This window comes from Dipodomys spectabilis, unplaced genomic scaffold, assembly GCF_019054845.1.
Source record: "Dipodomys spectabilis isolate Male_0828 unplaced genomic scaffold, ASM1905484v1 ptg000094l, whole genome shotgun sequence".
In the NCBI taxonomy this organism is placed as follows: domain Eukaryota; kingdom Metazoa; phylum Chordata; class Mammalia; order Rodentia; family Heteromyidae; genus Dipodomys; species Dipodomys spectabilis.
In genome coordinates this window covers 17914955-17938426 of record NW_024870771.1, presented here as the reverse complement: position 1 = coordinate 17938426, position 23472 = coordinate 17914955, and positions in this window count along the sequence as shown.

The window sequence follows — 23472 nt, the reverse complement described above, 5'->3', positions numbered from 1 at the left end:
GGAAGACATTGCCACCTTCCATTTCTCTCCCTTTTCTTACAGCCACCATAAAGTGAGCAGCTGTGATTCATCATACACTCCCCACTTTAATGTGCTGCCTTGCCACAGGCCCGAAAGTAACAGTCAACTGACTAAACCAGTAGCCAAAATAAACCTTTCTTCTTAATCATTTACCTCAAGCATTTTGTTAAAAGTAACACAAAGCTGGCTCACATACTGTCTCCTATCCCTAGTAGAAGAAAATCAGACAAACCAGTAAACAAAAGTTTGGCCATCTGCTAGATATATCATGGACATTAAAAAAATTAAACATAAGTCCTATATCCCTCTAAAATCACTGAAAAGTGTTTTAGGTTTTTTATAGAAGCTTCTTGAAGATACACTGCAGATCTCCTCAACACTCCTGAAGGCTGAACTGTCAACATACCTTTCTTCCATCTCCCTTCTTTTCTTCTTCCCAAGCTTTCTCTTTTACTGTCTCAAAACTCCAACCAACCTGTTGGTCCTATTTGGGTATTGTGGAGTGGTTTTCATGACTCCTTAAGAAAAAGCAACTTAACTTTGCTCAGTGCCAATTCCAAAGTTGCACTGATTACAAAGAACAGTACAACAAAAATCCAGGCTTTTCAGCCTCCAGAGAGCAAAGGCTCCCTCCTCCGAAGCAGGCTTGAGGGAAAGCTATAAATACTTAAACATTAATATTGTTATCCTTGTCACATGAAAAGATGAATTAATGATTTCCTGGATTCTCTCTGGGGATGACCCCATTGCCTCCATCTCTAGATCTTTTCATCTTATTACCATTTGCTCCCTGAAGTCTTTCCTCCTTAGAGTTAAAAACTGTCATCTGTAAGTAATGGACCATGCACATAGACCTTGCTCATCTGATGAGCGCAGTTGGGGTAATATTCCCACTCCACCCCCCTGTGTCTCCACAGGGCGCTCAAAGCCTGTGTGTCATCCCTGAGCAATTTTCATCAACTTGCTTAGAACTTGCCTGAGGAGAAGCGGGGCTGGAGCGGAACTGTCTCTTTAATGGGATTTTAATGTGATCTTCAGCAAACTAATCTTATTTAGATATCATAGGAAGCCGTGTAATCTCATCTGGGCACTCTTATTTCCTACAGAAAAAGGAAAGCTTTGTAATTCATTTTCAGCAACAGGAACACTTTAATAAAATCTGCTTCTGAAGGTTAAATGATCAGACAAACAGCTGTAGCCCCAAGACCCTGTATCCATCTCATTGATTAGGGCAACCATGACAACACAATGTCCACTCTACAGGTCGTTTAAATAAAATCCATGCTAAGAGCTCATCTACTGTCAGTTGCCTCTTTCTTGCCAATGTTTTCCTGTCACATAAGTGATGGGGAGGGAAAACGAGCTGGGCATGGAGAGGGCTGCATCTCCTGCACAGCCCTGGAAATAAATCCTGGGTTAGAAGAACACGTACCACATAATCTGGTCATACATGGGATCCAGAAAAGTTGATCTCATACAAGTAAAATACAAGATGGCGGTTGCCAGAGGCAGGAGTGGTCGTGAAGGATAAAGAATTGGGGAACTCTCGGTCAGTTGCATAGGAGAAACAATTTCAAGAGACCCATAACACAGTACTGTGACAGTTGTGAGTGGCCGTATGCTAAGAAAGTGGATATTAATTGTTTTCATCATAGAAGTGATTATGTGAGGATGTGTATTAACTAGCTAGGATCTAGCATTCCATAGTACACACATATCTTATGCATATAAATTTGAAAATAAAAATAAGTGTAAAATTGACACATTCTAAGCTTTGGTTTCTTACCTCCAAATGATAATAAACCAGATTAAAGCATATGGACACCCACAGCCTGCTCATAAATAGGTGCTCCTTCAAACCATAGTTTTTAAATGTATGCACAAGGCATGTACAGAGTGGAGGCTGGAGCAAAAGCAAGAGGAGGAAGGCTCGGGTGGGGACACTGTTCCCTTCATTGTCCTTCAGTGGAGCTGCTGTGGTCCCAGGCAGTGTGATCTTCCCTCTCGGGGAAGAATTCTGAAAATACAGCCTTCTCCATCACACCAAGGAGAGTTTCTAAAGTCTTGCAGATAGGGCTCCTTCCTAAAAGCCTATCAAGATATCACATCCTTGCATCTATGCATCCACCGCATCCACCACCACCGCACCTGTAAGATATGCGGCAGCGAAAATTTCCATGAGCCTCTCAAGGCTCTGGGTATGAATGCCATGCTGAGAAAAAAGTGGCGGTGGCCTAAGCATCCAAACCCCACATGGAAATCCGCCAGGATGGGGATCAATTCTTCATCAAGACATCCACCACCACCCTCACTCCTGCGCACCACCAAGGTGGGAGAAGGCAAGTGCAAGAGTCTACCCACTTGGGAGAATGACAGTAAATTCCACTGCACACAAACTCTTCTTCAGGAGAACAGCCCCAAGCCTACCAGGCCTGCGAATTGGCCAGCAGCAAGCTCATTTTGACCTTGGGTGTGGTCTACACGAGAATGTATCCTCAGAAGTGAAAACGCAATAGGATTCAGGTTTTCTCTGAAGGACAAAGGTTTGACTTGTCATTGCCTCCCCTAATCAACATTAGGTGACCCCCCCCATTTCCCTCCTGACAATGCTGTAGTGCTCCCCACCAGACTCCATGCCTCCCGTACCTCGGGTAGGCCATAGTATGGCATTCTGGTGATAGTGCATCAGTCATTAAATTTGTTAAACACATATACACAAAACAAAGTCTATTGCAACACCCAGAGTGTGGCCAAACACCTGTGGCTTACTCTGGTAACCCTAGCTACTCAGGAGTCTGAGTCATGGAGGGCAGTGGTTCAAAACCAACCCCAAGCAGAAGAGTCTTTGAGACTTCATTTCCAACTAAACAGCAAAAAGCCAAACTGGAGATACAATTCAAGTGCTGGAGAATTTGTGTGAGCAAGAAAGCTGAATGAGAGCACAAGGCCCTGAGTTCAAGCCCTGGTACCAGCACACATTAAAAAGAAAACCACAAACTAGAGGGATGGGTGAGAATGTTGAAAGGGGTGACATTGATCAAGATTCATCATATTCATAAACTGCTTTGGTAAATGGCAAAGCCAAGATCATTGCCATTTGTGATATTGAGCAAATTAGAATCTAAGAAGCATCTTTGATTCAGCACCTTTTTCACTAAGTCTATGTTCTTTTTTTAAATAAGGTCTGTACTTTTTTCTTGACATTATTATACAAATATCAATGTCTTGATTTTGACAATTGCATTGTAGCATAACAGGATTAGATATTATAGAATCAGGTAAGTATCAAATGCTGCTAAGTCTACTTTCTTACGCTGATAATAAGTAAGCACCTTTCAAAAACAGAAGTTGTAACAATTGTGCTATCTACCCTAAGCATCTAGCACTGAATCTGGCACATAATACCTAATAAAGATTTGTGCTAAATGAATGTTTGTTGGACAATAACATAATATGAGAGTTATCTCTAAGGGCATCAAGCCAAGGCACTCTAGAGACATTTTCTTTGATTCTCACTCACAAACCAAATATACCACAAGTAGGTATTATTTTATTTTTGGAAATGAACAAAACTATAGCGCAAAACTGATTTGTTCAACACAATTCATAAATGGCAAGCTGGGACTTAAAAACTTGAGTTTCTGGCTCAAAAGTCAACTTATTTTCATCTTTGTCATGATCTCTCACAGTGCCAGGGATCAAACCAGGGCCTCTTGCACACATGCCAATGTTCTGCTAATGAGCTGTAGGCCATCCTTTGCACCAGATTTTATATAAACTATCAGCAGAATTAATACTGGTTGACTTTCAAAGTATGAGTCACTGTCTTTGTTAAGATTAACATTAGTTAGAAGTGTAGCTGTGGCTCAAGGTGATAGAGCACCAGCCTTGAGTAAAAGAGCTCAAGGACAGCACCCACACCCTAAGTTCAAGCTCCATGACAGACAAAAAAAAATAACATCAGTTCTAAAATCATTCCAGATGACACAAAATAAACTTATTAGTCATCACAGCATATCTTATTTTCTAAGAAATGATCTCAGTCCTGTCTACCCACTCATTGAGAACTTCTCTACTTTTCTAAGGAAAACCTGAGAGAAGAAGTACCTTCCACCTATGAAGTTTGGAGGAAATTACTATTTATTCTCAAATTATCCCTACCACTCAATTTCAGCTGGGGGTCTCTAAAAATGCTTTCTGAAGTGAAGATGTGAAGGCAAGAGGTGTTTGTGGGGGGTGCATTTAGAAAAAAAATCATTTAAAAAGTGAAGGAAGTAGAGTTGGGTAAAGGGAAGTGGGAGGCAGTTGTGAGAGGTCTCAGCTCATTCTGGTGATCTCTTTGGAGTCACTTCCAATTGTGATAAGGTCTCCAATATCAACTGGCTGTGGATGAAGACAGTGTACTGAAGGGAAATATAAACTGGGCAAGGCAGTTTTTAAAAGGTACAGGTAACTCCAGCTCAGAGCATTAGCAGAATAGGTATTTTAAACAAAGCATAGTACTGACATTAATTGCTGACCTTTTCCGCAATTAAGAAATCTTTGTCAAAAAGGAGGAGGGAGCTGGAATAATAGGTTTGTGTACTGGATCACACACTTGTTTCTTCTTATAAATTCACTCCATTTGGGAACAGTTCCACCAATGTTCAAGATGGTCCCATGGATAAACTATATCCTGGTACTGTAGCTGCTCTCAGTACCATAAGTGATACTTGACATCTTCTTTCTACTGGACATTCTAGATTCTCAGTATCCAGCTGAACTAGATGGCTCATGTGATAGAGTGACTGACACCACATCCCTGAGACATCTGAGCCCCTAGTCACCATATCTTTCTCATGCTTATCCAGTTATATCAACTTGGAAGGAACTATCAAAAGATGCTGTAATGTATTTTCCCTGGTTGACAAACCATTCCCCAAACCAGGACAGAATTCCTGATTGCTCCTGACCATCATGGTCAGTACCCTGCCACATTTCTATATACTTCCATACTTGAGTAGCCCAAAGTAGGTGGATAGCAACCATAGATTAGAGCTTAATAAAACTTTTATGTTTCCTCTGCTGAGAGTAGTTTCTGCCTAGAAACAATAATCTCTGGACTTACAGACTAAAGTGAAACTATAATAAGCATCAACTCCCCAAAAGTGTCACCAAGAGAGACTATAAGTAGATTATAACATTTTGTATTATGCTTATGATTATAAGCAGATTACAAGTAGATTAAAACATTCTACTTTATGTTTCTATAACCCTGGTATTAGCTCTTATTATTTCAGTTATAGATTGCTCCCTCCAAGTGATGCTTCAACTGCAGCTTCCAAAGGCTCTTCCATCCATCAATAGCTAAATCCCCAAATCCCAAACAACTGTAGTTAGTGCCAGAGATTTGCACAAACAAGTTTGGAAAGAGGAAGCTGGGATGCTCAGAGACAAAACTTTTGAAGAAATAAGATGGTCAGTTGAGCAGAAAGAGAAGTTGAGTTGTGATGAAACTTTTACACCAATCTCAGCCAAAGTCAAAGGAGCTCTGAAATTAGGAGGGTTTCTCAGAGTTCTCCCCTGAGGCAGCCAGGGAGACTTCTCTTTATATACCTAGTCATTGAATGTGGCCTTCAGGAATATGGGCAAAGCATCCTCATTGATTCTTGGCGAGGGTACATCTATGAGTGGCAAGTACATAGCAGCAAAGGGAATGAGTTCTGTGTGTTGACAGAGAACCTGGCCAAGTGTACATAGCATTCACCTCACATTTCTTTGCATTAAGACTTCAAGTACAAATGATGATAAAACAGAGAGAGACTTGCTGGCTGATAACTATTAACATCTTTGATCACAGTGATATTCAAGATTAAGTCCTGCAACGAATAAGAGATTAAAAGTTACCCAGAAATTTAGATGAGAAGTCACATAAGAAACACATGCGGGCTGGGAAGGTGGCTCAATGGTAGAGCACTTGCCTTGCATGCATGAGGCCCTGGGTTCGATTCCTCAGCACCACATAAGCAAAAAGAAGAAAGCCGGAAGTGGTGCTGTGGCTCAAGTGGTAGAGCGCTAGCCTTGAGCTGAAGAGCTGAGGGACAGTGCCCAAGCCCAGAGTTCAGGCCCCACAACCGACCAAAAAATAAATACATAAATAAACAAACATCATGGATCTTGAAGCTGGAAGAGCTACTTTGCCAAGGACTAGTACAAGCACTCAAGGTTTTCAGAAATGAGAGATAAAGAAGGAATCAGAGAGAGAGAGAGAGAGAGAGAGAGAGATTTAAAAAAGGAAAAATAAGCTTCCCTATGTGGTATTCTTTTTTACAAGTTTTAAGTCTCTTTAGTTACATATTACTTATCCTCATGACTTGTGGCAAAAAAAAAGAAAGAAATGAAGGTAAATACCCATGAAACCTTTTCCTAAGAGGAGCCAGAGAAAAGAAAGTATCCACTCTCCCATGATTTCTTGGGGCCAAATTTACTCTAGATAAATAGTACTTTATTTTTAATAGAGTAGGGCTTGAGGGTTGTTCATTTTCTGTTGAGAAATGATTTTTTGAGATCTCAGTAAGTTTCAGGCTCCCTAACTGGCTCCGGGGATACAGGATGGACCCACAGTGTACTCCCAATGCTTCATATCTAAAAGGGAAGAGTCTGTGGAACAAGTATCTCCCAGCACAGGAGACAAGTGCTATACTGAGTGAGCACACAGAGAACTGTGAGAACAGAAAAGGAACCAGAACACTGGTCCAAAGTAATTGAGGAGGAGCCAATGAGACACAGTGAATATGGAGGATCAGCCAAGTTCACTGAATAACTTTGCTACCCTTCAGTCTTAGATACCACTCTCCTGAATGCATTGAGCTGCTTCAGAAACACGCCTATGCTTTGTTTCAAAGACCTTCTCTGAATCTTGATTCCTCAGAGGGGAACATAAACTTCTGTTGAGTGGAATAATCCTTGCAAATACAAATCCCTGTTACATAAAATTCTAATATGAATGCCTTTCTTTTCTATGTAAATTTGTCAATGACAATGATAGTTTTTATTTACTTCAACTCGTCTCAGATAGCCTATTAAAGAGATGAGACAGAGAAAGAGAAATAGAGGACAAAGTGTGAAATGAAATATGCAGAAGTTAAAAGAGATAGCAGCACCAGAGTAGAACTTTTAATTAATTTTGAACAGAGATTTCCACCCCTGCACTTTGTAAATGTACTCAAGTGAAAATATATATTAGGTTCTCATGGAACAGTTCCAAGTGTTCCACATACTTGACACAATCTGGATTAAAACTTAAGAAAGGTTCCATGAAATTTGTAAATACATGTTATTCACAAAACAAGCTTTCTAAATTAGTTAGGAAGTCAATCAACAATAAGACACACTGGACCACATGATTTTAAAAATTCTCTTAGTGCATGGATGCAAGGTAACCGGCAGGTACTTCCACATAGCAGAAGGATTAAAGCAGCCATCCTGGCTGCTTGCAGGTAAAGAGTACTTGTCTATTCAGCTTTTATGTCAAGAGGTGCCAAAGAGAATATGCTAGATGTCTGTGGATATAGTTAAGACATATAAAACTAGGGTGACATTTTGAGCAATACCTAATCAATCATTTTCATCTAAGGTGTTTAAATAAAGATTCTAAAAACTGTATCTCAAGAATTCAAGTTATAGAACATCTCTGAAAGCAATAGAATCTTAGATTATGAAAGTGCATAGGAGAAACCATTAAAACTATAGTGTGTATTGTATGTAAACACACATATATTGTATATATAAGCATAAGAAGAATCTTTACAGCTAGGAGGGATTTCTCCTTTCAGGTTTATTTTTGGTGGCAGCAAATGGTCCAACAAAATGAATATCTTGATTAAGCAGAATTACATGATGCAAAACTATACCTCTTCTGTTGGGACTATAAGACCCTCAAGAGACAATAGATTTTATTTAATCATCCTAGAATAACCAGGAGCCATTCCTGCTAGAATCCATAGCTAGAGCCCCCAGTCTTCCACTGAATGTGGCTGACAGGCCAGAAAATGATTATCTATTTCTTTCCACCATCAAAATTCACCACCCATTATCCAGATTTTGAGACTTAAAATTTGTACTTAATTGCATCAGGTCTCTATTTTCTTCACATCTTTGCCTCTAAGAAGGTGGAGAACATTAAAGGCTTGCTTTTGTTGACTATTAGTGCTGTTTAGAGCCATGCTTCTTATGCAGTCTGTGTATAGGGACTGTTTTTTTTGTTTGTTTGTTTGCTTTGATAACAGAAAACTGCAACCACTGGATTAGGTCCATTGTCTCTATGGTTTTGAAGACTGAATCCACAGACACTGAAGGAGAAGTAAAATGTCAAAGATTTAATGGAAAAAAGATAAGTAGAGCCCTTGGTAGATAGAGCTCCTGGCTAGACAAGACGGATGGCAAGGGAGAGCATCACCTAGGGAGAATTGTATAGGGGTTAACAAGGTGTCTCTAGGTGAGAGCTACACTGTACAGCACATGGGCAAACCCAATCAGAGGTTCCATGCAGCTTCCAAGAATTCTCCATATGTTGTTTAGCCCTTTTGATTGGGTATCCATTCTGGAGCACACCTCTAGGATTCAATCAGCCCGTCTTTCAAGTGCAAGCCTTCCAGAGGCAATGAGGTCATGCTGTGATACCCAGGGGACAGACTAGGCCATGGTGATGTGATGCAGGAGAGGGCCTTTGGCTTGATTCTCTGCTCTCAGCTTGAATCTGCCTTAGTGTTATTCAGTCTCAATACACATGACCAACACCAAATGAACTCAACGGTATCCACTCAAATCTATCTTAACAGCTCATGGCCACTGGTCATCCACTTGGAAGTCATGACAACGTCACTCTACTACAAGGTTTCTACATTCTCTCAGTTTCTGTGCCCGTCATGTTAACAAAGAGTGCATGGTGTCCATGGATATACTTTGTGCAACCATGGTTTAGAGAAAAGAAATCTGCTTTTAATTTTTCTTTGGAATTGTTATTAAATCTTCAACCAGATAATAGTAGCAAGTCTTTCATTTTCTCTGCTGAATTCATTTTTTTAATTTCATGAGCCTTGAAATATGTATGAAGCTTTCTTTTTACCTTCAACTTCTTAAATCCCTAAGTTCTTTATCTTGTAATTTTCTTACTTAAGTATGACACCACAATATATATAAACTCATACTCCAGAATCATAGTTAACCAACAATCTTTTGGTCTCCCCATTATCTAGCTGCTTGCAAAGAAAAAACTTGTTGATATAATCCAAACGCTGATTGAATATTATGGGTCTATGAATCCATTCATACAACTATACAAAGTATTCAGATGAAGGTTTTATAGATAATTTGCAATTGAAAGTCCATTAACAGTACAAATGGAGATGAATCATGCTACAATGGACTTTCCAGGTGTGCCAAAATAAGGATGTACAACGCATTCATAAAATAAGGTAATATACTTAATGTAAAGCAGTTCAAGAACATTCCTCCACTAGAAGAAATTGGAGGTCATTTTGACTGCTCTGAGACAAATCTGTTGAGAGTCCTACTAACAAGATGAATGAAAGTAAAGACAGAAGTATTTGGCATAATAGCAAAAGCTTAAAAATAGAAGTGCAAATGTGCAGGTTGCAAATAAACATCCAATATGTTTCAAAGACCATTTCAAGTAAGGCTCAGGAATAAGCAGAAACAAAGAGAAATGCTGATATGGCAAAGCAAGATAAGCCAAAGAAATGGACAAGAATAATAGTGTCATATTAATAAAATTAAAATTCATTCAGAAAGATGTTGAGCTAAAATTTGTTTTCCTTCAAAGTGCCTTATATAATTAGAATGAGGGCATGTTTGCTGTGTCTCTAAACATGATTATTCTCTAGTGAGCCGGATCTAGGGGAAAAAAAGTTACTGGGCTGAACTGCAATACTGTACTCTAGGGAAGTAACATTCATAATGTTGTCTTCATTTTAATTCATTCTGTGGAACATAATTGTTCAGAGGATCTGATTTCCACATCATAATATGAATATTTAAAATGCTACTTTACATATCACATATGGTTTGGATTTGAGTGATTTCCCTCAATCATATTTCTGTGTTTAGATATTTTTCCCTTAAATATATATATAAATACCCTTTTTAAAAATAACCTAAGAAGTGGTTGGGGATTTAGCTCAGTGGGAGAGCAAGGCTTGCCTGTTGAGTGCAAGGCCCTGAGTTCAGTACTCAGCTCTGGGGAAAACTATCTGAACTAGATATGAATAACAGTTTTCAGATGGTTAAAACAGCCAAACTTTTCCCAAATGGTAGAAACTAAGCTCAGTTAAACTCCAGTCATAACTGTTACTTCTCTGTGTAGCATCTTTACAATAAAATAAAATTAAAAAGAAAAACACCAGTCACAGGAGAAAAACAAACCATAGTGTTGAAACTAGAATTTGGAGCAGAAAAACATCACAGGAGAAAAAAGTGAAAATGACATGCAAAAAAACCACATTAATATTAAGTATATGGAGAGGATATAATGTGTAACACTGAAACAACACCAATTAATTAGTATATTCAGAGAATGATTCTAATTAGCTCAAATAGTCTAAATTAATGAGATGTACAAGACGTTATGTCAAAAAACGAATTTTACAACTTTGGGGGGGGAAGAGATGGGAAGGGATAGGAACGAGAAACAAAGGAGGAGGCAACAATGCTTGATAAGAAATGTACTCATTATCTTGCCCATGTAATTGTAACCCCTCTGTATGGTATTTTCACAATAATAAAACAAAATGGGACTTTTCCTAAAAAAAAATTTCTTCTTTCCATTTCTTAAAGTACCTTGAAATCAAATTTGAACATGAATTCAATTTATTTAAAATTTAAACTTATGAGGGGGCCTATATTCACCACAAAATACACTTTAGATAAGTTCCATAGAAATTGTGTGTGTGTGTGTATATATATATATATATATATATATATATATATATATATATGTATATATGCATATATACACACACATGTTAGCAGATATAGATAGATAGATAGATAGATAGAGCCCCCTAGATACTATAAAATGGTGAGAGGCCAGAGCAGGAGAGAATCTATGACTTACTTAGAACTTATGAAGTGCTGACTCTACTGGAAGTAATTATTTTACCCGTAAACTCACCCATCATCCCAGAAAATCTAGAGAGACCATCCCCATGCAAGTTCACATCTTGTTTAAGCTCCTATTGGGGTTCTAAATCACAGCTATCTAATTCTATCCAATCTCAGATCTTATCTCAAAGTTTCAATATCACACTTCTTTTTTTTTTTTTTTTTTTGGAGGGGGTCCGGTCGTGGGGCTTGAACTCTGGGCCTGGGCGCTGTCCCTCAGCTCTTCAGCTCAAGACTAGTGCTCTATCACTGAGCCACAGCGCCACTTCCGGCTTTTTTCTTTTTGCTTATGTGGTGCTGAGGAATTGAACCCAGGGCCTCAGGCTTGCAAGGCAAGCACTCTACCACTGAGCCACCTTCCCAGCCCCTCAATATCACATTTCTTACGAACAGGAAATGTAACAATGTTTAGTAACTACATAAATAAGTAAATTGGTTAAAAAAATGTTTTTGTTGTGAGTAGGGAGGTAATTTGGTTCTTACCATGAAAATGGCAAGAGGAAATAACATTTTATAGGTTGCTTTGGTTTAATCAGAATTTTAATCTACTGAGTTTATACAATTTCCTTCAAAGTATAATGATAAATTTTCTCTTTGTCCTAACAGGTAATCTTTAGGTTAGAGGTGTCACAGAGTGGTAGAGCACTTGCCTAACATGAGTTATCTAGTCACTAAGACTTTATTATAAGTCATTTAATATAAGAATCTGGAAGGGTAAAGGGATTCAATAAGATTGCATAACCTACTTAAGACAGGCCAGAATGAAATAGAAGTCATTTATTTTAAAATGTAGCTTGATTTTGTAATTCCAAATATTTTTATATCTAAGTACAAAAAAACCCAAAACCTTGTTTCTAGTTATTCCATATATACCATGAGGAAATCAAATGCTCCCTAATCAAAACTTCAAAGTCATGGATTTAAAAATTTAGGTGGAAAGTACCACAAATCAATCTTCCACCACCGGAAACTCTGAGAAAATAAAGAGAATAGGATGTAGTAGGGGAGGCATTGTCAGATTACAAATGCAGCCTTTGATTTGACCATGATGAGATCTGCACCAATTGTGTGTGGACAATTGAGTTCATGAAGACAGAGAAGATTGAATGGCAAAATCATGCCAACAAGAAATTATTGCTTTCCATTCTTGGCAAAAGCAACGCTGGGAGGGAATGAATTTCCCATAAAGCATAACTTGAACCAAACCATCAGTCAAGGTAAATGCACAGTAAAAGCCCAACAGCTCTATTGAAATAGACTGGCTCTGATGCCCTGTTTGGCTGAAAGCAACAGCTCCAAGACTTGGGTAAATATTCTAGTAAAGACAGAATAGACTTACAGTCCATTTTTCTGTAGGGGCCATGAACCCTTGTTTTCATAATGTTGTTGCCAAGATGGTTATTCACTCATTCATTTAACAAGTATTTTCTAAGAGTCTGTCCTATGCTTCTGAGCTCTGTTCTCAGAGGTAGAGATATAGCATGAAACAAACAGATACAATTGCAGGAAGCTTCTTTTATTAATGGCAAGGAAAGAACAGATAGGAAATTAGCATGATATCAGGTGTCAAAAAGTACTATGTATTGGCCAAACAGCAAAGTGGCCAGAGTGGTTGGAGTTGAGTGAAGAAGGTGGAGAGGGAGGAGAGCCAAGAGTCAAACCAGGTAATAAAGATATTAGAGGAAGCCCCTCCATGCAGGTAGCAGAGCTAACAACAGATGATAATGGTATTATCAATTGAGGTAGTGAGAGGTAGTTGGATTCTAGGCACATTTCCTTAACTAAGCTAACTCTACATTCCAGATCAGAGCAAAAGGAAACTCCAGGGCTCTTTCTTGACCTTGGTACCTAGTAGAGCTTCCATTTACTAAGATGAGAAATAGATGAAGGAAATCAGGTTAAAAGTAAGAATCACATATCCAGTTTGGGATATGTTTATGAAACATAAGTCAGATAACTAAATTCTGAAGTCTGGAGTTCAGAGAAACCACAAGGAGAGGTTCTGCCAGAGGACAGTAATTAGGGAGTAATAGGGATACAGAATGACCCATTGCAACAATGAGATGTACAAGATGCTATGTGGAAACAAACTTTACAATTTAGGGGAGAGGGAGTGGTTGTAGTTTAGGAGGTAGGAGGGAAGGGATAGTAGGGGAAAAACAAAGGAGGAGACAACAATGCCGGATAAGAAATGTACTCATTACCTTGCTCATGTAATTGTAACCACTCTGTACAGTATTTTCACATTAAAAAACTTATTTTAAAAAAAGAGTCATATTGCACAACTAGTGAAGAAGAACACTTAGAAGTACAAAGATTGAAAAACAGAGGTTCTTATAAGGATGCTTATAGTCTTCTAGAACTTTTCAATACCGCCTTTACCTTCTTCCTAGTCAGAAAAATAAAAACATATACCTTGATATTATGAAAAAAAAATCATCAATTTTTCCCTAGATCCAGAGTGAACAAAGAGGTATAGAAGAAAGTATTTGAAGTAGACATCAAGCAGACTTGGATTTGAATCCCTGCTCTGTTCCTAACCGGTGGTATTCTGTGAGTTCTTTCACCTCCCTGAGTCTTCTCCATTGTGGACGATTCTGCTTCATGGATTGCTCAGAAAATGAAATAATACATATGCAGATTCACACAGGAAGTTGCCCTGCAAGGTTAGCTATGGAAATCAATAATTACTCTATTTCACATGCATTTTTAATGAGGAGCCTCATAAGTTTAACGTGCAATGAGGCAGGAGTAAAAGTGGGGAAAGTATTACTGCTTGGATGAGCACATGAAATTTCCATATACCAAAGAGATTTTTTTATAGCTTCATGATTTTTTTAACTGATCTGGTCGGGGAAAGATAACTTTGGTTCTTTCTCTATTCATCTTTAGAGGAAACTAGGGCAGAGACTTTGCCCTTTTCAATGTTTCATTAAGCAAGAAGTGTGCCTGCCCCCATACAACCTCTGTAATAACTTCATGGCACTCTGGGTGGGGGAAGATTTCTTCCTACTAGAGCACACTTAAATCCATATTCTTTCCCCAGGCGAAGACCTGCCTGATACATTCATCACCTGAACTAGTGGCAAGTGATTTTCTCTGCCTTTATCATGTCACCTTGCAGCCCCGCACCAGCATATGGTCTATTATGTGCAAATGATTAAACAGATTTTCTGCCATGGGTAAAAAATATATTTCCCACTGGATACAGCAAAGGTTTGTAACTTTCTCCTAGAAGAGCAAGCCTAGAATTCTAAGTGATTCAGGGGAACAAGAAAAAGAGAAAGCCTTTACGCTCACGGGTCCATAACTCATGGTTTCTGTTGGCAGAAAGGAAAATGTATCCAGTGTGGGATTTCTCCTGGACAAGATGGAGGTCAGAGTACAGCACTCAAGAAATAATTTTCTTGGTCTTTGGAAGCTGGCAGATACTGAGATGCTATCTCTTATCTATTTACCTAGGTATCCTCCATTCTTGTTATAACATCTAGATCAAGTGTTACCTATTCCAGGTGAAAAAGAAATTGCAGTCCATCCTTTGGCTAAGCATCTCCTATGGGCCTATTGCTATCAAATATATGTGTAATTAAATATAAATCAGTAAACACATTAAACCAGTAAATGTAATATAATTTTTGTATATATTTTTTGTTTTCTCTTCTCTCTCAATTTCTCTTTTTTTCTCTCTCTCACACACACATACACACACACACTAATGTTTATTGTTATCACTGAAACTTCAGTTACTAGCACCACAAATATTTAGTACAAAGTTTATATATTTATCTCCAATTCACTATATTTCCTTTTAAATAAGCTTTTAGGATGAACTGCCAATATGTGGTTTTCAGTTGTTAAATATTTTTGAAACACATACTTTATGTATTACACATAAAAACTTGCTCATAAAACTAGAGGAAATATATCAAAATAGTTCTCCATCTGTATGTGATAGTTCTTTTCTTCAATTTTCAATTTTTTTAATAATAACAAACAGACATATTTAATGGTAATGACCACTAGTACATATGTACATATGGCCTTTGGCAGTTTTCCCAGCCTCTCAGAGATTGCTTCATTTATAAAATCATGTAAATTGAATATGTTGTGTGGATTAAACTATGTATATAAAATAACTTTTGTACTACTTGGCATATAACAAATAGCCCCTTAAAGAAATTAGTTGTGCCAGGCATTATTGCTCATGTCTATGATCTTAGTTAATCAGGAGGCAAGACTGGCCCAAGCAGAGAACTTAGTGAGACTCTCTCTCTCCAATTAACCAGCAAAATGCCCATCTGAAGGTATGACTTAAAAGTAGAGTGTCAGCAAGAAAGCAGAGTGAGAGCATGAGGCCCTGAATTCAAGCCCTAGTACCAGGAAGGAAGGAAGGGAAAAAAGATTCTTGTTTCTAGAAATACAATAGTCAGGACACAAAAATCTCTTTGGAAGAGATGAGGAAGCACCTGTTACAAACCATCAAGAAGTTTAATTTCTCACAGAGCCATGGATCAGCTCCCATAGAAAATCATGAGGCAGAAAAAGTATCCTGGGAGCCAGAGTTGTGTGAGATTCCTGGTCAGAAACACTTATGCTTGGGTTCTTGGAAAAGCAGTCAGACATCTGAAGCTATACCAACAGCATTCTTTTGAAGAATGAAAAGATACAGAGAATGAAATGCAAAAAAAGACTAATCTGAGTTTGAATGTCATGTCTAGTATTTCACCACTTTGGAGGGCTGTAAAGAAACTCTTTGTTTTAAACTTCAAGTCTCTCATGTGTTAGAAATAAAAAATAATACAGAGGTATCATGAGGATTAGACAGAAAACATGAGGCACACTGAAAGTACTTGATAGTAGCTATTATCATGTCAGCCAATCACAGTGCAAACGCCTGAAATGCCAAATATCTAGAAGGGAACAGGCCAAGCAGAGGCTGCAGCACCGCATACATGACTGCATGCCCTCCAAACAAAGCAACTATCAACATGCTTCGGCATAAGAGCCAGCCTGAAATACAGGCAGAAAGCCAGAACGCCTGATACATTTTTTTTTTAAAGATGAAAAATCTAGATTCTATACAGATTGGCCTAGTTTTTAATTCAGGTTTTTTAAATCAACAAACATTGTAAAGAACAGACAAATCCCATGTGTGGATAAGAACTGGCTCATGCACCACCAGTTTGTAAGCCCTGATTTAATCTCTACCTGGAGAGATTGCAATGAAACTGAAGGGCCTAGACTTGTTGACAGTACTCGGTCCCTGGTGGCTTCTTTGGTTCCTGGCCAACTTCCTGTCATGTTTCTTTGGACCCCACACCAAGGTACAGTAAAAAAACAGTCACTTGCTCTAATATTCTCTACAGCAAATCTTTGGAAGCTGCTGAGAGTTCTATTCCTTTGGGATACAATTCTTCATATCTAGGCAAACGTTTTCTATAATTGTGGTAGTTTCGGATAACCTCAAGAGCTCTCTTAAAACTGCTATTTTCTTCTGAGGCTCTCCTAGAACCCACTTAAGTAGAATATCTTGTGAAAAAGACACCAACCTCCAGTTCTAGAAATTTCCTGCTGAAATAGTTCCTAGCAAGAGAATAAAGTAAAGCTATTATTGAACATTAACATCTCTAGAATGAATTGTTAAGATGATTTGCATGTGGCCAGTTAGAGTAGACAGAAGACTCCAGAACACTAAGGCACCATCACACATCTGTTAATTCCAGCACTCTGAAGGCTAACGCTGTAGGACTGAGAGTTCAAGGACAAGCCAGCCTAGGCAACTTAGCAAGACCCTATCAAAAATAAAGTATAAAACAGTTATGGTGCATGTAGCTTAGGGATAGAGTTAGAATGCTCATCTAATCTAACATGCACAAGACCAGGGCTTAGTCCCCAGTGCAAAAAAGAAAAAGAAATAAGTAAAATAAAGCTACATGATTTGGTTATATTTGGAATCTAAAATAATCACTCATAGAAGTAGAGAGTGGAATGGAAGTGACTGGGGGTAGTGTCCAAAGTTTCAGTTATATGGGATAAGTTCTAGATATCTAATACACATGTGTTCTCTATGTTAACAAATACTGGACTGTATGTTTGAACTTTAAAAAGGGGGTAAATCTAAGTTCAGAAAGGAAAGGAAGAAGGGGGAAAGGAAGGAGAGAGAAAGGAAGGGAAGGAGGGAAAGGGGGGAAATGGTAGCTCTGTGAGTTGATAGGTAGGTTAATTAGCTTGATTGCAGTAATCAATACACATGTTCACATACATCATAGTATCAAGCTGTACACATTATATATACAGTTTTTATTCAACAAAGGCAGGGATGTGAAGAAATACCAACTAATGGGTAGTAAATGCAAATATATGCAAAAGAGACACAAATCTGCTTCCAAACAAAGGCAATGTTGCATATAGCAATGACATCTCCAGTTCAAACCATAGGGATTCATAAGAACTAAGATGTGTGAAGCATTCAACAACTTATGCATAGATCATACTCATCATACCCCATAAAATACACAATCATTGTCCAAGAACAAAGGGAGAGAAGAAGGAAGGAAGAGAGGGAGGGAGGGAGGGACGGAGGGAAGGATAGAGGGAGGGAGGGAGGGAAGAAAAAAGAGAGGGAGGGAGAGAAAAGGAAGAAAGGAAGAAAATTAAACATTTGTCCAATTTAATTTTCTTTTCTTAGAGGTTGTAGGGGTTTCATTTCAGGCATTTAATTTGGAATCATTGTGAAATCGTGATTTAAAAAAAAATAGCCAGACCTTTTTAACACAAGCAAAGGTGAGGAAAAGTTAAGTCCTGTTTGCAAAACTGTTCTGAGCCAAGACCTCTGTCTTTCATTTAAAAAATCCTCTGAGTTTTAACTTATACCATTGTATTTTACTGTTACATTTAAATTATTTGAAGGTGCTCACCTGGTAGAGAGACTCAAGAGGAAAGATGCTAGCCTACATATGATATGAGGAGAGGAAAGTGGGAGGGATAGAAGGGAGAATTCTCCACTCTCATTACATAGGAATCAACAAACAACTAACTGAAGGTTATTTCAGGAGACAGTTTAAGAGAAGGAGCCAGGGAAGCATAGCTGAAGAAATGGTCTAGATGAGCAGGGTTACCTTTGGGCCATCAAAAATTATGAATAAAGTCAAGGAATTAGGGACCCCAAGGAAGGAAGGAAGGAAGGGAAGGAGCAAGCAAAGGTCCACGGGCGGGGAAGTGAGCCGTGGTGGGAGTCAGGCATGAATCATGAATGAACACAGCAGAAGAGCACCATGCACACAGAAGCAGCCAGTGTGCCCATCTGAGTAAGTCTCCTCCAATTAAGAGCCCTGGATGGATCTGACATAAATGACCAGTAGTTCTTTTTTTTTTTTTTTTTTTTTTTTTTTTTTTTTTTTTTTTAAATTTTATTTTATTTTATTTGAGAACATACTGTACAGAGGGGTTACAATTACATGGGCAGGATAATGCATACATTTCTTACCAAGCATTGCATCCTCCTCCTTTGTTTACCCTTCACCTCCCTTCCCAGCCTCCCCCCTCCCTCCCACCCAATCATACCCCCCCTCCCCCCCCCCCCACCGACATTGTAAAGCTGGTTTTGACATGACATTTTGTACTTCTCATTGTTGCAACAGGTCCACCTGAATCCTTAAACGACTTGTTTGTCCCCGTCTCCTCCACATGTTATACTGACATCAAATATAGTGAAAGCAGGGGTTACACTGTGGGGGAGGGACATACAAAGCAACAAAGAAATAATCTTATAAATGCATTAGAAACACATGCATGAAAGAAACAAAAACATTAAAATACATATTTGAGGTTTTGTTTTCCTAACATCACATTATCTGACTTTTTCTGCTTGACTCATACCTATACTAGATATTGCAAAATGACCAGTAGTTCTTGATAAAAGCAAAGAACGCTCGTTGCTTTTCTAAAATCTTTATTAAATCAAATGAAGCTAGGCTTCTGTGGCTGTGATTTATTGCACTGGGAAGTGCCAGAACAACCAAATGACACATTTTCTTTCACTCCTGGCAAGTAATTAGCCTCTGTCTTGCTAAAGGGTCTGTCAGCAGTCTTGTCAAAGAAAAAGAAAACCCAACTACTTAGAAGCACTGGGCTTCCTGCATTACTCATGGTCAACTTTGCCCTTGAAGGCGCACAGTCCTTTTCTTCTGGCCTACTTGTCTCTTGCTAAGTAAAGCTGGAAAGGAGGGGTAGGAATATGCAGGCATGTACTGAAACTGGTATGTTGGAGAAAAACAGAAAGAGCATGTTCCCACTCACAGACGAATCACAGAATAATCACTGATAATGTATGCCATAAATCATCCCTGTTGATCCTTGCGGGCACCCTGAAAGGATAGCTCCAGTTTACAGGGGAGAATCATAAACTTGCAGAGATTAAGTAATTTAGCTAAGGCTAAGCAGATCCTGGGAACAAAACTGAATGCATCCCTGGAAGCTCCTTGCAGTCCATTCCAGTTCCATCACACATTACCTTGTTGTATGAGGGTGCACAAGGGTTTTGCTCTGTGATTCCATGATTAAAACATACGTTTCTTTAAAGGTCAGCTACCTCTGTCCCCTTCTTCTCAGTGAGAACAGCAACTGCTCAGTTATTATGCATAATTTTATACATATATATATAAAACATATAAAAGATGTTATAGAGAAAGCATGTATAATATATATATAACAATATATAACATACATCTTTATAACATGTTATAGAAATATATCACTCTTTTATACAAATTGAATATGTAGAAAAAATAAAAGAAGAAATATTAAATCAGTGGTTATCTTATTACTCAGAAATATCCACAGTAAGGACTTGGATCTATTTTCCTTGGAATAGAATGTATTACTAAACACAGCAAACATGATTACATCATGAATAATTTTATACTTGATTACAAATCCTTTAAGGCTGTGTAATATGCTGTCATCTAGGTGGCACATTATAATTTATATTTGGTCATATTAACTTTTTTAAGCCTGCAATAAATGGCCCAATAAATGAACAATCGATTATATAGAGAGACAGACACAGAGAGAGAAAGAGCGAGTGAGAGAGAGATTGAATATATTAGTGATTCTGAACTGTAGGTAACTGTGGTCCCCTAAGCTTCATTTGGGAATATTGTTTTCACAACTTTTGAAGAAATGCACCTGTTATCCATTATGCTGCCAAGTACCTTTTGTGCAGAGGACAGCCCCCCCCAACACCCCATAAATAGTTATAGAGTGCAAATTACCACCTAAAACATCAACTAGTGTGCAAAGGATGGGAAAATGAAGTCAATATACTCCAGCATAAAAGCCATAACAAGTATTACTAGAGTAGTTCTTATGCCTCAAGAACAAAAACATTTAGTTAAATTAATATTCTTCCTCCTTTATGGCTAGATGCAGAGGTTTCTCTGCTGTCTTTCTGGAAGCTAGTCCTCAGAAACAGCCAGTGGCAAGGCTCTAATCAAGACATCTGAAGGGAATGGAAATGAAGAGGCCTGCACATGCCAATCAAATCAGCTGAGCCCTTTTCCTTCTCTAGAAACTCAGCTGCTGAGCTGGGAATGTGGTATTGTGATACAGTGCTTGCCTAGCATGCATTCCTCAATACCACATAAACAGAAAAAGCCAGTAGTAGTTCTGTGGCTCAAGTGGTAGAGTGCTCGCCTTGAGCAAAAGAAGCTCAGAGATAGTGCCAGGACTGGCAAAAGAAAAAAGAAAGAAAGAAACTAAGTGAATAACCAAACACCCACTTCTTCCAACTGCTGCCCTTTAAGCACTGCCCTGAGAAGTTCAAAGAAGACTGGAATTCAGAATGTACATGATACTTGGACGACAAAGGAAGAGTAGTTTCTGATCCTATAATACCTGTACACAGGGCATTCTGCTATTTGAGAAGCTCTACATTGAAGTTTGAGAACCACAGGATTAAAGGAAACATAAGACAAAATTGTTTTCCCATACTTGTTGATTTAACTGGGCAATAGACTTAGACTCATGAGTCCATCATCATGTCATCTTACCTTCCTTATTCTAACCCATTCAGTGCTGTCACTGAGCTACATTCAGTTAAACAAATCCTGTGCCTTCTGTTTTCCTTCAGAGAGCCAATTGACACTACTCCATGGCTCCCCATAATATTCCATCCACCTCTGCATTGATAAAGTAACAGTTCAATTTTTATATATTACAACTATATTTTTCATGCCCATAAAGCCAAAGAAAACAAGGAGGCTTACAAAGATACCTGATATACAAGGTTGAAAAATCAAATCTGACAATAAATTAGTACAATCATGGTATAAGTGGTAATAAAAACAATAGCTAAATATTAGCCCTTCTTCACCCAATAACAGTACCATGCACTTCCCATCCACTATTCACTCATTTCACAAAACCCTAAAAAATATTTCTCTTGGGCTGGGAAGGTGGCTCAGTGGTACAGTGCTTGCCTTGCATGCTTGAGGACCTGGGTTCAATTCCTCAGCACCACATAAGAAGAAAAGAAAAAAAGCCGGAAGTTGTGCTGTGGCTCAAGTGGTAGAGCACTAGCCTTGAGCTGAAGAGCTGAGGGACAGCGCCCAGGCCCAGAGTTCAGGCCCCAAAACCGGACCCCCCTCCCAAAATATATATATTTCTCTTTCTCCAATTACAGATAAGGAAATTGATTTACAGGTTTAAAAACACACAACTAGAAAATGCAAAACCTCAATCTAGACCTAGAACTAATCATTCCATTCAGTGGACAACTTGTATGTTTATAATAGACACGATTCTTCCCATTGCTTAAAGAGAAATTAATGGTATACAGTTAACCACAAAAAAACTCACAGAATCAAAACAACTTGGAAATCATGGGACTAAATGTGTCCAGAGAACTTAGAAATTGAGGCTCTAGAGCATTGCCCCCCCCCCAAGAGGCCATTTTACTCTCTTCTGTGCTAAGCTTCCCCATTAAGCTGGATATAAGAGTTGTAAACCCATTACCATAGATCAGATCTAGGATATATGCAATGATATTGTGAGTATTTCACAATCATTTTAAGAGTAAACTTTTCTTTGGTTGATCAAATTCAAACAAAATTTTAGGGATGGTTTGTAATTGGCCCATATTGGGTCACATGGCCACCGCTTAGAAAAAATTCCTAAATTCAGAGGGATAGTCTACTTTGGATAACAATCATATCTCTCTGGGTGGAAGGGAAGAGCTACTTTGATTAGGACTATATAAGAAACACAAAGCTAGGTGCTGGTGGCTCACACCTGTAATCCTAGCGACTCAAGAGGCTGACGATCACAGTTCAAAACCAGCCATGTCAGGAAGGTCCATGAGATTCATATCTCCAATATACCACCAGAAAACCCGAATTGGTACTGTGGCTTAAGTAATAAGAGTGCTAGCTGAGGGACAGCGCCCAGGCCCAGAATTCAATCCCCATGACCAACAAAAAGCAAGAAAGGGAGGAAGGAAGGAAGGAAGGCAGGCAGGCAGGCAGGCAAGCAGGCAGGCAGGCAGGCAAGGAGGGAGGGAGGGAGGGAGGGAAGATCGCAAAAATGAGGAGAAAGCCAGATGCCAGTGGCTCACACCTGTAATCCTAGCTACTCAGGAGGCTGAGATCTGAGAATCATGGTTCAAACCAGCCTAGGGAGGAAGGTCTGTGAGATTATCATCTCCAATTAATCCCAGAAATGCAAGAAGTGAAGCTGTGGTTCAAGTGGTAGAGCATTAACTTTAAGCACAAAATCTCAGAACAGTACCTAGGACCTGAGTTTAAGTCCCAGGACAAGCCCCTCCCCCTCCCCCCCCCCCCCCCCCCGAAAAAACAGAATGAGGAGAGACTAAACTGGAAGGGAAAAAGGGAAACAGGGAAAAAGCCACAGGAGACATACAATGAAGTCCTTGTAGTTCACCTGTGTTAATGCATCAGACTTAGTCTGGAAATTAAAAAGAATGGTAAGTCTCACTGAACTTAAATAGCACTTGACTGCTAAGATTCTTAAGTCTGTATTTTTTTCTGAAAGCTATGCAAGAGCAGATGTTTGATAGCAGCAAACTGGGTCATCAAAGGGAGTACTTTTACCATCAGCATTCTAATTCCTTGACCTCAGAAAATGTCTTGAGGTGGCATCTGGCCAGGCAAGGTAATTTTAATCTATATAGAGGGAAGCTTATAAGAAATGCAGAAAAGATGTTTCTAGGAGCCCTAGAAATCCAGTCCTGTAAGAGTCTAAGAATAACAATAATAACTGATAAATAAATCTGCC